Consider the following 12,103-nt stretch of genomic DNA (forward strand, 5'->3'; position numbering starts at 1 on the left):
GGAGAGGAGAGCCAGAGAAGTGACAGGGAAGCTACAGGTTACCACAGATTTGTGAACTCAACCAAGCACAGTGGTGGCAGGGCCTGGCTGCTACAAAGAAGACATGGTTTAGACAGTACTCATGTGTATGGGCAAAAAAACTTGAGAACTGTATTTGTGACTAATTGTATAGCAGGTTATTTTAGTTTCTGTTCTGTGGAAAGTGTAAAGCATTCCAACAAAGGGTTTTAATGTAGACTTTTTTTTTTTTTTTTTGCACCCATGCTGTTGATTGCTAAATATAATAGTCTGATCATGACACTGAATAAATGTGTCTTTAAAAGAAAAAGAATATAGTAGAATGAAGGTTGGGGATGTAGCTCAGTGGTAGAGAGCATGCCAAGCATGTGTGAAGCCCTGGATTCGATCCTTAGCACTGCAAATTAATAGTAACGACAATAATAATAATAAATAAAAGAATAAAGTAGTGCTTCTGTGTGTGTGTGTGCGCGTATGTGCTCTGCTCAGTAATTGCCATTTCTGATCAGAGAGGTTTAGACAAAGAGCTGAAGGCCATTGTTGCATCTCCCCCTCTTTTTGCAAGCCTCTCCGCCTATGGCTGCAGTGATCTCCAGGGGGCTAAAGGGCCCACATTCTTCCCTCTTCACTTTTCTCATTTTTGCCTTTTTGGCACAAGACTAGACATTCGAAACAACTGAGCCTGTGAGGAAAATTATAAAATGACCATGCATATTCAGGAGAGGTGTATGCTCAGAAAAGATCTGAGAAGACCTATGTTTATAATTCACCCTGATCCTTGGCACAGAGAGTCTAAAACAATCAAACAAAAAATTATTGAGAGCAAAAATGAAAGCCAGAAAACTCTGGAGAAAAAGGAGAATTTGAGTTTCAGAGTTACAATAGTACTTGCTTTAAATGTTCAGTTTTCAATAAAAATCACAAAGCATACAAAGAAAGAGGAAAGTATGGCCCATTCAATGAGAAAAAAAAAAAAATCAGCAGAGACTGTCTCTGAAACAGACTATCCCTGATGGCAGATCTAGACAAAAACTTAAACTAGATGTCTAAAGATGCCCCAATAATTAATGGAATATGTGGAGACAGTCATGAAAACAACATATGAGCAAAATGGAAATATCAATAAGAAGAAAACAAACCAAAAAGAAACTTGGAGCTGAAAAGTACAATAACTGAAATCAAAAATTTACTAGAGGGGTTCAAAGGCAGATTTGAGCAGACAATCAAAAGAATCAGTGAACTTGAAGATAGGATACTGGAATGTACTGAATCTAAGGAACAGATATTTAAAAAAAAAAAAAAAAAAAAAAAAAGACTGAAGAAACGGGAACAAAGATCAAGGGACTGTGGGACATCATTAAGTATTCCCAACATGCATTATAGGAGTCAGAGAAGGGAGAGAAGGGGCAGAGATAAGATAATGACTTAAAACTTCCCAAATATAATGAAAGCCATTAATATAAACATTGAAGAAGCACAAAGAACTCCAGAGAAGATGAACACAAAGAGAACCACACTAAGACGCATTATTGTCAAACTTTTGAAAGTCAAAAACAAAAAGTCTTGAAAACATCAAGCCAGAAGTGACTCATATACAAAATCTCTTCAATAAAATTATGTCAGCAGATTACTGATCAGAAACTTGGAGGACAGAAGCAGTGGACCTTCATAATCAATATGCTAAAAGAAAAAGAGTTGTCAACCAAGAATCCTATATCCAGCAAAACTCTCCTTGAAGAGTGAAGAGAATAGTAAGATATTTTCAGATGAACAAAAGCCGAGAGTCTGTTGCTACTAGATCTCCCCTTCAGGAAATGGCCAAGGATGAAGAAGAGGGAGAAGATGGGAGGGGGAGAAAGAAATGCTGGAGGGAGTCCTGCAGGGTGAAGTGAGAAGAAGACAGACAGCAGCAATCAAGGTCATATGAAGAAATAAAGATCTCACCAAAGGCAAATACATAGGCAATCATAAAAGTTACCATTCTTGTAACAATGGTTTATAATGCCACTTTTTTGTTTTCTACATAATTAAAACACTAGTACATTTAAAAGAAGTATTAGTTTTTATTTTGGGGGCAATGTGTAAAGATGTAATTTTGTGACATCAACACCCATAAGGTACAGAGATAGAGCTAAAGGAACCTCGGAGTTTTTGCATGTCATTGGAGCTGAGTGGTACAAATTCAAATTAGAATGTTATAATTTTAGGATGTTAGAGTAAATACCATAGTAACCACAAAGAAAATATGTGTAAAATATACACACAAAAAAAAATGAGAATGGAATTAAAACATTTCATTACAAAAAAAAAATAGCAGCTGAACACAAAAGACAGTAAGCAGGAAATAAGGAACTAAAAAAGCTATAACACAAATAGAAAACAGATAACAAAATGACAGAGCTAAGTCTTTTTGGCAGCTTCTTATAAAACTATACATACTCTCACCATATGTTCCAGCAGTCATGCTCCTTGGCATTTTTCCAAATGAATTGGAAATCTGTGTCCACATAAAAATGTGCACTCAAATATTTAAAGCAGCTTTACTCATAATTGCCCAAACTTGGAATCAACAAGGAGGTCATTTAATAGTTGAATGGATATAAACAGTGGTGCATCCATACAAGGAGATATTATTCAGCACTGCAAAGAAATGAGTCATCAAGCCATGAGAACACATGGCAGAACCTTAATGCATATTGCTAAGTGAAAGAAGCCAATCTGAAAAAGCTACCTACTCTGCGATGCCAACTCTCTAGTAGGAACATAGCTCAACATTGTAAAAGTTATCTATACTAAACCCCAGGTAAACATCATTCTAAATGGAGAAAAAAAATGAAAGCCATTCTCTCTAAAAACTTGAAAAAGACAGGGATGCCCTCTTTCATCACTTCTATTCAACACAGTACTGGAAACTCTAGCCCCATTGCAATTAGAAGAAAGAAATTAAGGGATACAAATAGGGAAAGAAGAACTCAGACTATCACTATTTGCTGATGACATGTTTATATATTTAAACTATCCAAAAAAAAAACCCACCAGAAAACTTCTAGAGCTAAGGTAAGGACTATTTTTTGTTAGTTTTGATTTTTATTGTTCATGTTTTTATTGGTGCATTATAATCATACATTTATAATGGTGGGATTTGTTGCTACATATTTTGTGCATGCCAACAATATAATTTGACCAGTATCATTTCCCAGTAATTCCTCTTTCCCTCTCCCTTCCTTCCCACGGTCTCTTTCCTCCACTCTACTAATGTCTCTGATTTTCATGAGACCTGCTCCCTACCTTTCTTTTTCTTTTTCTTCTCGAGTCTCCACATGTGGGAGACAACATAAGGCCCTTGTCCTGAGTTTGGCTTATTATGCTTGACAATGTTCTTAAGTTCCATTCACTTGCCTACAGATTCTACAATTTCATTTTTCTTCATGACTGAAAAAAAACTCCATTGTGTGTATGTATCACATTTTCTTTGCAGTTTATCATTGAAAGACATCTAGGTTGGTTCCATAGTTTGGCTGTTGTGAATCAAGCTGCTATAAACATAGGTATGCATATACTGCTATCATATGATGACTTTAATTCTTTTTGTGTGTGTGTTTTTCATCCACATTTATTAAAAACATCAAGTGCTAGATAAAATTATACAAATAAACAAAACTATCACCTTTCTCCATGAGAATACTTGAAACAGATGTCAAAGAATTTCTGTAAGAAATAAAAGGCAGTGTTGATACAGAGCTCATCAGTGTACAAATAAAATCCTGAGATATCATATCCATATATGATATCTCTTTGTCTTTGTCTAATTTTTTTATTCCGTTATTTTTTCTTCTCCCCACCACTCCCACCTCTCTTTTCCCTCTATACAGTCCCTCCTTCCTCCATTCTTGTCCCCCTCTCACCTCCCATTAAGTGTCATCATCCGCTTATCAGTGAGATCATTCCTCTTTTGGATTTTTGAGATTGGCTTATCTCACTTAACATGATATTCTCCAATTTCATGGTGGGACTGCAAATTAGTGCAGACACTCTGGAAAGCAAATGCCATAATTTTATTATTCTTTATAGCTGAGTAATATTCCATTGTATATATATACCACAGTTTCTTTATCCATTCATCACTTGAAGGGCATCTAGGTTGGTTCCATAGTCTGGCTATTGTGAATTGAGCCGCTATGAACATTGATGTGGCTGTATCTCTGTAGTGTGCTGATTTTAAGTCCTTTGGGTATAGGCCGAGGAGTGGGATAGCTGGGTCAAATGGTAGGTCCATTCCAAGTTTTCTAAGGAATCTCCACACTGCTTTCCAAAGTGGCTGCACTAATTTGCAGTCCCACCAGCAATGTATGAGTGTACCTTTTCCCCCACATCCTCTCCAACACCTATTGTTGCTTGTGTTCTTGATAATCGCCATTCTAATTGGGGTGAGATGGAATCTTAGTGTAGTTTTGATTTGCATTTCTCTTATTACTAAAGATGTTGAACATTTTTTCATATATCTGTTGATTGCTTGTACATCTTCTTCTGCGAAGTGTCTGTTCATTTCCTTAGCCCATTTGTTGATTGGGTTATTTGTATTCTTGGAGTAGAGTTTTTTGAGTTCTTTATAGATTTGGGAAATTAGTGCTCTATCTGCAGTATGAGTGGCAAAGATATTCTCCCACTCTGTAGGCTCTCTCTTCCCATTGCTGATAGTTTCCTTTGCTGAGAGAAAGCTATTTAGTTTGAATCTGTCCCAGTTATTGATTCTTGCTTTTATTTCTTGTGCTATGGGAGTCCTGTTAAGGAAGTCTGATCCTAAGCCAACAAGGTGAAGATTTGTACCTACTTTTTCTTCTATAAGATGCAGGGTCTCTGGTCTGATTTCAAGGTCCTTGATCCATTGTGAGTTGATTTTTGTGCAGGGTGAGAGATAGGGGTTTAGTTTCATTCTGTTGCATATGGATTTCCAGTTTTCCCAGCACCATTTGTTGAAGAGGCTATCTTTTCTCCATTGCATATTTTTGGCACCTTTGTCTAGTATGAGAAAATTGTATTTATTTGGGTTTGTGTCCGTGTCCTCTATTCTGTACCATTGATCTACCTGTCTATTTTGGAGCCAATACCATGCCGTTTTTGTTACTATTGCTTTGTAGTATAGTTGAAGTTCTGGTATTGCGATACCCCTGCTAAGGATTGCTTTAGCTATTCTGGGTTTCTTATTCTTCCAGATGAATTTCATGATTGCTTGCTCTATTTCTGCGAGGTACATCATTGGGATTTTAATTGGAATTGCATTGAATCTGTATAGCACTTTTGGTAGTATGGCCATTTTGACAATATTAATTCTTCCTATCCAAGAACATGGGAGATCTTTCCATCTTCTAAGGTCTTCCTTAATTTCTTTCTTCAGCATTTTGTAGTTTTCATTGTAGAGATCTTTTACCTCTTTGGTTAGATTGATACTCAAGTATTTTATTTTTTTTGAGGCTATTGCAAATGGAGTTGTTTTCCTCATTTCCCTTTCAGCTGTTTCGTCGCTTGTGTATAAAAATGCTGTAGACTTATGCGTGTTGATTTTATAGCCTGCTATTTTGCTGAATTCATCGATGAGGTTTAGAAGTTCTCTGGAGGAGGTTTTTGGATCCTCTAAATATAGAATCATGTCATCTGCAAATAGTGACAGCTTAAGTTCCTCTATTCCTATTCTTATCCCTTTAATTTCCTTAGTCTGCCTAATTGCTCTGGCTCGAGTTTCGAAGACAATGTTGAATAGAAGTGGTGAAAGAGGACATCCCTGTCTTGTTCCCGTTTTTAAAGGGAATGGTTTCAGTTTTTCTCCATTAAGAATGATGTTGGCCATGGGCTTAGCGTAAATAGCCTTTACAATGCTCAGGTATGTTCCTACTATCCCTATTTTTTCTAGTGTTTTCAGCATGAAGGGGTGTTGTATTTTGTCAAATGCTTTTTCTGCATCAATTGAAATAACTATATGATTCTTATCCTTAAGTCTATTGACATGATGGATAACGTTTATTGATTTACGAATGTTGAACCATCCTTGCATTCCAGGAATGAACCCCACTTGATCGTGGTGCACAATTTTCTTGATATGTTTTTGGATACGGTTTGCCAATATTTTGTTAAAGATCTTTGCATCTATATTCATTAAGGATATTGGTCTAAAATTTTCTTTCCTTGATGTGTCTTTTCCTGGTTTGGGTATGAGGGTGATATTGGCTTCATAGAATGAGTTTGGTAGGGTACCCTCCTTTTCTATTTCCTGGAATACTTTGAGAAGTATTGGAATGAGTTCTTCTTTGAAGGTCTTGTAGAACTCGGCTGAGAATCCGTCTGGTCCTAGGCTTTTCTTGGATGGTAGATTTTTAATGTCTTCTTCTATTTCATTGCTTGATCTTGATCTGTTTAAATCGTGTATGTCCTCCTAGTTCAGTGTGGGAGGAGCATATGTCTGTAGAAATTTGTCAATGTCTTCGGTACTTTCTATTATGTCGGAATACAGATTTTCAAAGTAGCTTCTCATTATGTTCTGTATCTTAGTGGTGTCTGTCGTGATATTTCCTTTTGAATCATGTATTTTAGTAATTTGAGTCTTCTCTCTCCTTCTCTTTGTTAGTGTGGCTAAGGGTTTATCTATTTTGTTTACTTTCTCAAAGAACCAACTTTTTGTTATGTCAATTTTTGAATAGTTTCTTTTGTTTCAATTTCATTGATTTCAGCTCTGATTTTAATTATTTCCTGTCTTCTACTACTTTTGCTGTTATTCTGTTCTTCTTTTTCTAGGGCTTTGAGCTGTAATGTTAGGTCATTTAATTGTTGACTTTTTATTCTTTTCTGGAATGCGCTCCATGCAATGAATTTTCCTCTTAGTACCGCTTTCATAGTGTCCCAGAGATTTTGATATGTTGTATCATCATTCTCATTGACCTCTAAGAATTTTTTAATCTCCTCCCTGATGTTCTTTGTTATCCATGTTTCATTCAATAGCATATTATTTAGTCTCCAAGTGTTGAAGTAATTTCCTTTTTTACTTTGTCATTGATTTCTACTCTCAGTCCATTGTGATCTGATAGAACACAAGGCAGTATCTCTATTTTTTTTTGCATTTCCTAAGGGCTGCTTTGTGGCATAACATATGGTCTGTTTTCGAGAAGGTTCCATGTGCTGCTGAGAAGAAAGTGTATCCACTCGTTGATGGATGGAATATTCTATATATGTCTATTAAGTCTAGGTTATTGATTGTGTTATTGAGTTCTATGGTTTCTTTGGTTGGATTTTGTTTGGAAGATCTATCTAGTGGTAACAGCGGTGCATTAAAGTTGCCCAGAATTATTGTGCTGTGGTCTATGTGATTCTTGAAATTGAGAAGGATTTGTTTGATGTACAGGGATGCACCATTGTTTGGGGCATAAATATTTAGTATCGTTATGTCTTCCTGATTTATGGTTCCCTTAAGCAGTATGAAATGTCCTTCTTTATCCCTTCTGACTAACTCTGGCTTGAAGTCCACTTTATCTGATATAAGGATGGAAACCCCTGCTTTTTTACTGGGTCCATGTGCGTGGTAGGTTTTTTCCCATCCTTTCACCTTTAGTCTGTCTTTTTCTATGAGATGAGTCTCTTGCAGGCAGCATATTGTTGGGTCTTTCTTTTTAATCCATTCTGCCAGTCTATGTCTTTTGATTGATGAGTTTAGGCCATTAACGTTCAGGGTTATTATTGAGAAATGATTTGTATTCCCAGTCATTTGGCTTATTTTTGGTTTTTAAGTTGGCTTGGTTTCTCCTTTGAGTGGTTTTTCTCTAAGGTAGTTCCTCCCTTTGCTGACCTCCATTGTTGTTTTTCATTTGCTCCTCATGGAATATTTTGTTGAGAACATTCTGTAGTGCAGGCTTTCTATTTGTAAATTCTTTTAACTTTTGTTTATCATGGAAGGATTTTATTTCATCTTCAAATCTGAAGGTTAGTTTTGCTGGGTATAGGATTCTTGGTTGGCAACCATATTCTTTCAGAGCTTGAAATATGTTGGTCCAGGCCCTTCTAGCTTTTAGAGTCTGGGTTGAGAAGTCGGCTGCTATCCGTATTGGTCTCCCCCTATATGTAATCTGATGCTTTTCTCTCGCGGCCTTCAAAATCCTATCTTTATTTTGAATGTTAGGCATTTTCATTATAATGTGCCTTGGTGTGGATCTGTTGTGATTCTGTGCATTTGGTGTTCTGTAAGCCTCTTGTATTTGATTTTCCATTTCATTCTTCAGGCTTGGGAAATTTTCTGATATTATTTCATTGAATAGGTTGTTCATTCCTTTGGTTTGTATCTCTGTGCCTTCCTCAATCCCAATAATTCTTAAATTTGGTCTTTTCATGATGTCCCATAGTTCTTGAAGATTCTGTTCATGAGTTCTTACCATCTTCTCTGTTTGGGCAACTTTATATTCAAGATTAAATATTTTGTCTTCATTGTCTGAGGTTCTGTCTTCCAAGTGGTCTAGTCTTTCGGTGATGCTTCCCATTGTGTTTTTTATTTGGTTTATTGTCTCCTTCATTTCAAGTATTTCCATTTGGTTTTTATTGAGAATCTCTATCTCTTTGTTGAAATGATCTTTTGCTTCCTGCAGGTGCTCTTTCAGCTTATTGGTATTATCATTCATTGCCTGCATTTGCTCTCTTATCTGATCCTTTGCTTCGTGAATCATCTTAATCATGTATAATGTGAAGTCCTTTTCTGACATTTCTTCTAACATATTGTCATTGGATTCTATTACTATAGAATCTAGATTTGTTTGGATCATTTTCTTCCCTTGTTTTTTCATGTTGTTCATGTATCTTCCCCTCTAGCAGTGCAGATCTGGGGTATTGCAGATTTCCCCCTATAGTCTTATAGTGGCCCTATAGGTTTCCAAAACCCTTTCTTTAAGGGGAGATCAATATTAGCAGTGCCCAAATCAGACACTATTCAATCCTAGACCAAATAGCCCCTATGGGGACAATAGCAAAATTGTCATAATAAACAAAATGAGTTCAAATATTGTCTACGGTAAAACAAACAGGTTTGCAGTAAGGTCTGCAGTTTCTAATGGAGGACAAAGAGGATGCAGAGGGATGTAGAATATGGCTGTTAATGGGATAAGAAAAGAATATACAGAAGTTGTAGATAATAGAAAGGGTGAGAGTGTAATCAAAAGAAATCGGATGTTAGCATGCAATAAGGGAGAAAGAGACTCTGAGGGAACAGGTAAACAGAAGGAAAAGAAAGCAAGAAACGTAAAGAAATAAAAACTTAAATTTTTTTTTACAAAGGAGAAAAAAGAAAATCTACTGTATAACAGTCATATACTAATGAATCCTCCCAGTTTTGAGTAGCCTGATGTATGAGAGGTACCTGACAATGAGTTTCAAGCCTCCAGCAGGCATCTCAGGATGGCATTTGCCCCACTCAAAGATCGGAGCTACAGCTTCCAGGATTATCCAAGATGGCTGCTCTGGCCTCCAAATGTGTTGGCAAATGGGGAGCTACAGCTCAGGGGTGGACGTGGTCAGCTGGAGGTCCTGGAGACAGGATGCAGTTGGTCCGGCAGGGGTCCTGGAGGTCAGGTGTGTTTGGTGTGGTTGTGGGATCCAGGAGGCCGGGTGCAATCAGTCGGTCTGGGTTCCCGGTGATAGGGCACAGTCAGTTGGTCTGGGGGTCCTGGTGGCAGGGAGCAGTCAGTTGATGTGAGGGCCCCAGAGGCATGGAGTGATCTGTCGGGCTGAGGGATCCTGGAGACGGAGCTCAGTCAGTCCAGCCAGGGGTCCTACAGGGCCTGGCTGTTGTCTCAAAATGGCGGCAGCCACGTGTAATCAAACCTGCAGGTACTGTAACAGTGAACTTCCAGGCAGCAGCAGGCAGCTGGTTCTCCACTGGTGGTCTGCGGTCAGTCTGCTGGCAGCTGTCGGACGATCGGGAGGTGAACCTCAAGCGTTGGGTGATGGATAGGGGTAAGGCAGGCAATGGACAGGCAAGAGGCAGGCAAATGGCGGATGATAGACGCCTGACAGTGAGCAATCTGCTCTCAAAAAAGGCGTCGATATGCTGGCAGACTGCAGGTGATCACAGCAGACAAATGGGGTAAAGAGCAGGGAGGGGATCGATAAGCAGCAAAAACTGCCTCACCGAGAAACAGATATCCTCTGCTTGAATCCGGCGTTACGGAGCGACAAGGAACACAGCCTCCCTCTTGTCCAGCATCTTGGATCCTCCCTGACTTTAATTCTTTAGGATAAATGCCAAGGAGTGGTATAGCTGGGTCCTGTAGTGGTTTCATTCCTAGTCTTTGGAGGAGCCTCCATACTGATTTCCGTAGTGGTTGTACTAATGTACAATCCCATCCATAGGGAAAAGTGTTCCTCTTTCTCCACATTCTGTCTAGTATTTATTAATGATTGCTATTCTGACTGGAAGAAGATGAAATCTCAGTGTAGTTTTGGTTTACAATTTCCCTAGTTTCTAATGATGTTGAACATTTTTTCAAGTATATGTTGACCATTTGTTTTTCTTCTTTTAACAAGTGTCTGTTTATTCATTTTTCCCTTTAAGTGGGTTATTTGTGTTTTGGTGTTAAGTTTTTTGAGTTCTGTATGTATTCTGGATATTAATCCTCTGTAATGGAGGAAGAGTAACTAGCAAAGATTTTCTCCCATTCTATGGGTTGTCTCTTCACATTCCTAATGTTTCCTTCACTGTGCAGAAGATTTTTAATTTGACGCCATCCTACTTATTAACTCTTGGCATTATTTCCTGAGCTTTAGGGGTTCTATTGAAAAGTCATTGCTGTGCCTCTGTGCTGGAGTGTTAGCCCTATGTTTGTTGTCTTCTAGGAGTCACAATGTTTCTGGTCTAATCCTAGGTCTTTGATCCATTTTGAATTGACTCTTGTGCAGGTTGAGATAGGGATCTAGTCTCACTCTTCTACATGTGGATAACCAGTTGTCCCAGCACCATTTGTTGAAAGGCTGTCTTTTCTCCAAAGTATGCTTTGGTATCTCAAGGACTGGACCAAATGTCGGTGGATGTGAGGTTTGTCTCACATCTTCTGTTCTGTATTGTTGGTCTATGTGTCTGTTTTTATGCAGAGCCATGCAGTTTTTGTTACTTAGCTCTGTAGTGTAATTTCAAGTCAGGTATTATGGTGCCTCCAGCATTGCTCTTGTGGCCTAAAATTGTTCAGCTATTTGTTTCAGTCAACTTTTTGCTGCTATGGTGAGAAGACATAATGAGAACAATTTTAGAGGAGGAAGTGGTTAGAGAGGTCATGGTTTCAGAGTTCTCAATCCACAGACAGCCCACTTCTTTGCACTGGGCCTGAGGTGAAGCAGAACATCATGGTAAGAGAGTGTGGTGGAAGAAAGCAGCTCAGGACATTCCCACTCACTTCCCTTGTGGGCGAAAGAACCCTTTCCTGTCAGAGGGATGGGCTGGCTGAGAAACAAAAGCTATGAAATTTATATATCGGAAATTAAGATAGAAGTCAAGAATATCTTTAGAGCAGGGGCATGGCCCATTGAGCCGTCCAGAGGGTCTTGCTCTACAATGGAAGAAGACCGCACTTGCTTTATTTTTATCAGCACAGATCAAAAGGGACTGGCAGAAGCTTCTTCCAGAAAAACAAGATAGGGGAGAGGGAAGCAGGCCATTTGGCTCTCGGGGGTCACTACCATCTCTGGTGCTTGTAGCAGTGAGTGGTGAGCTAATACAGGATACCATACACTCAGGCCTTCTTGAACAGTGGATATTCAACTGTGAGTTCCTGAGGCCCAGCGTTCCTAGTTAATGGCTCCAACTTTACCCAGTTCTCATACCCATCATGGCTGGCTTCCCACAGGACATGGCACCAGGAAGGAGAGGGAGGTGGGGGGGGCGGGGGAGAGAGAGAGAGAGAGATCTGGTTCACCAAGAACAAAATATATACCCCAAAGGCATACCCCCCAGTGACCCACCCTCCTCCAGTCACACCCTACCTGCTTTATAGTTACCACCTAGTTAACCCCTATTAGGGGATTAATGGAATGATTAGGTTAAAACTTTCACAACCAATCATTTCAC

This window comes from Sciurus vulgaris (assembly GCF_902686455.1).
Source record: "Sciurus vulgaris genome assembly, chromosome: 5".
Classification (NCBI taxonomy): Eukaryota; Metazoa; Chordata; class Mammalia; order Rodentia; family Sciuridae; genus Sciurus; species Sciurus vulgaris.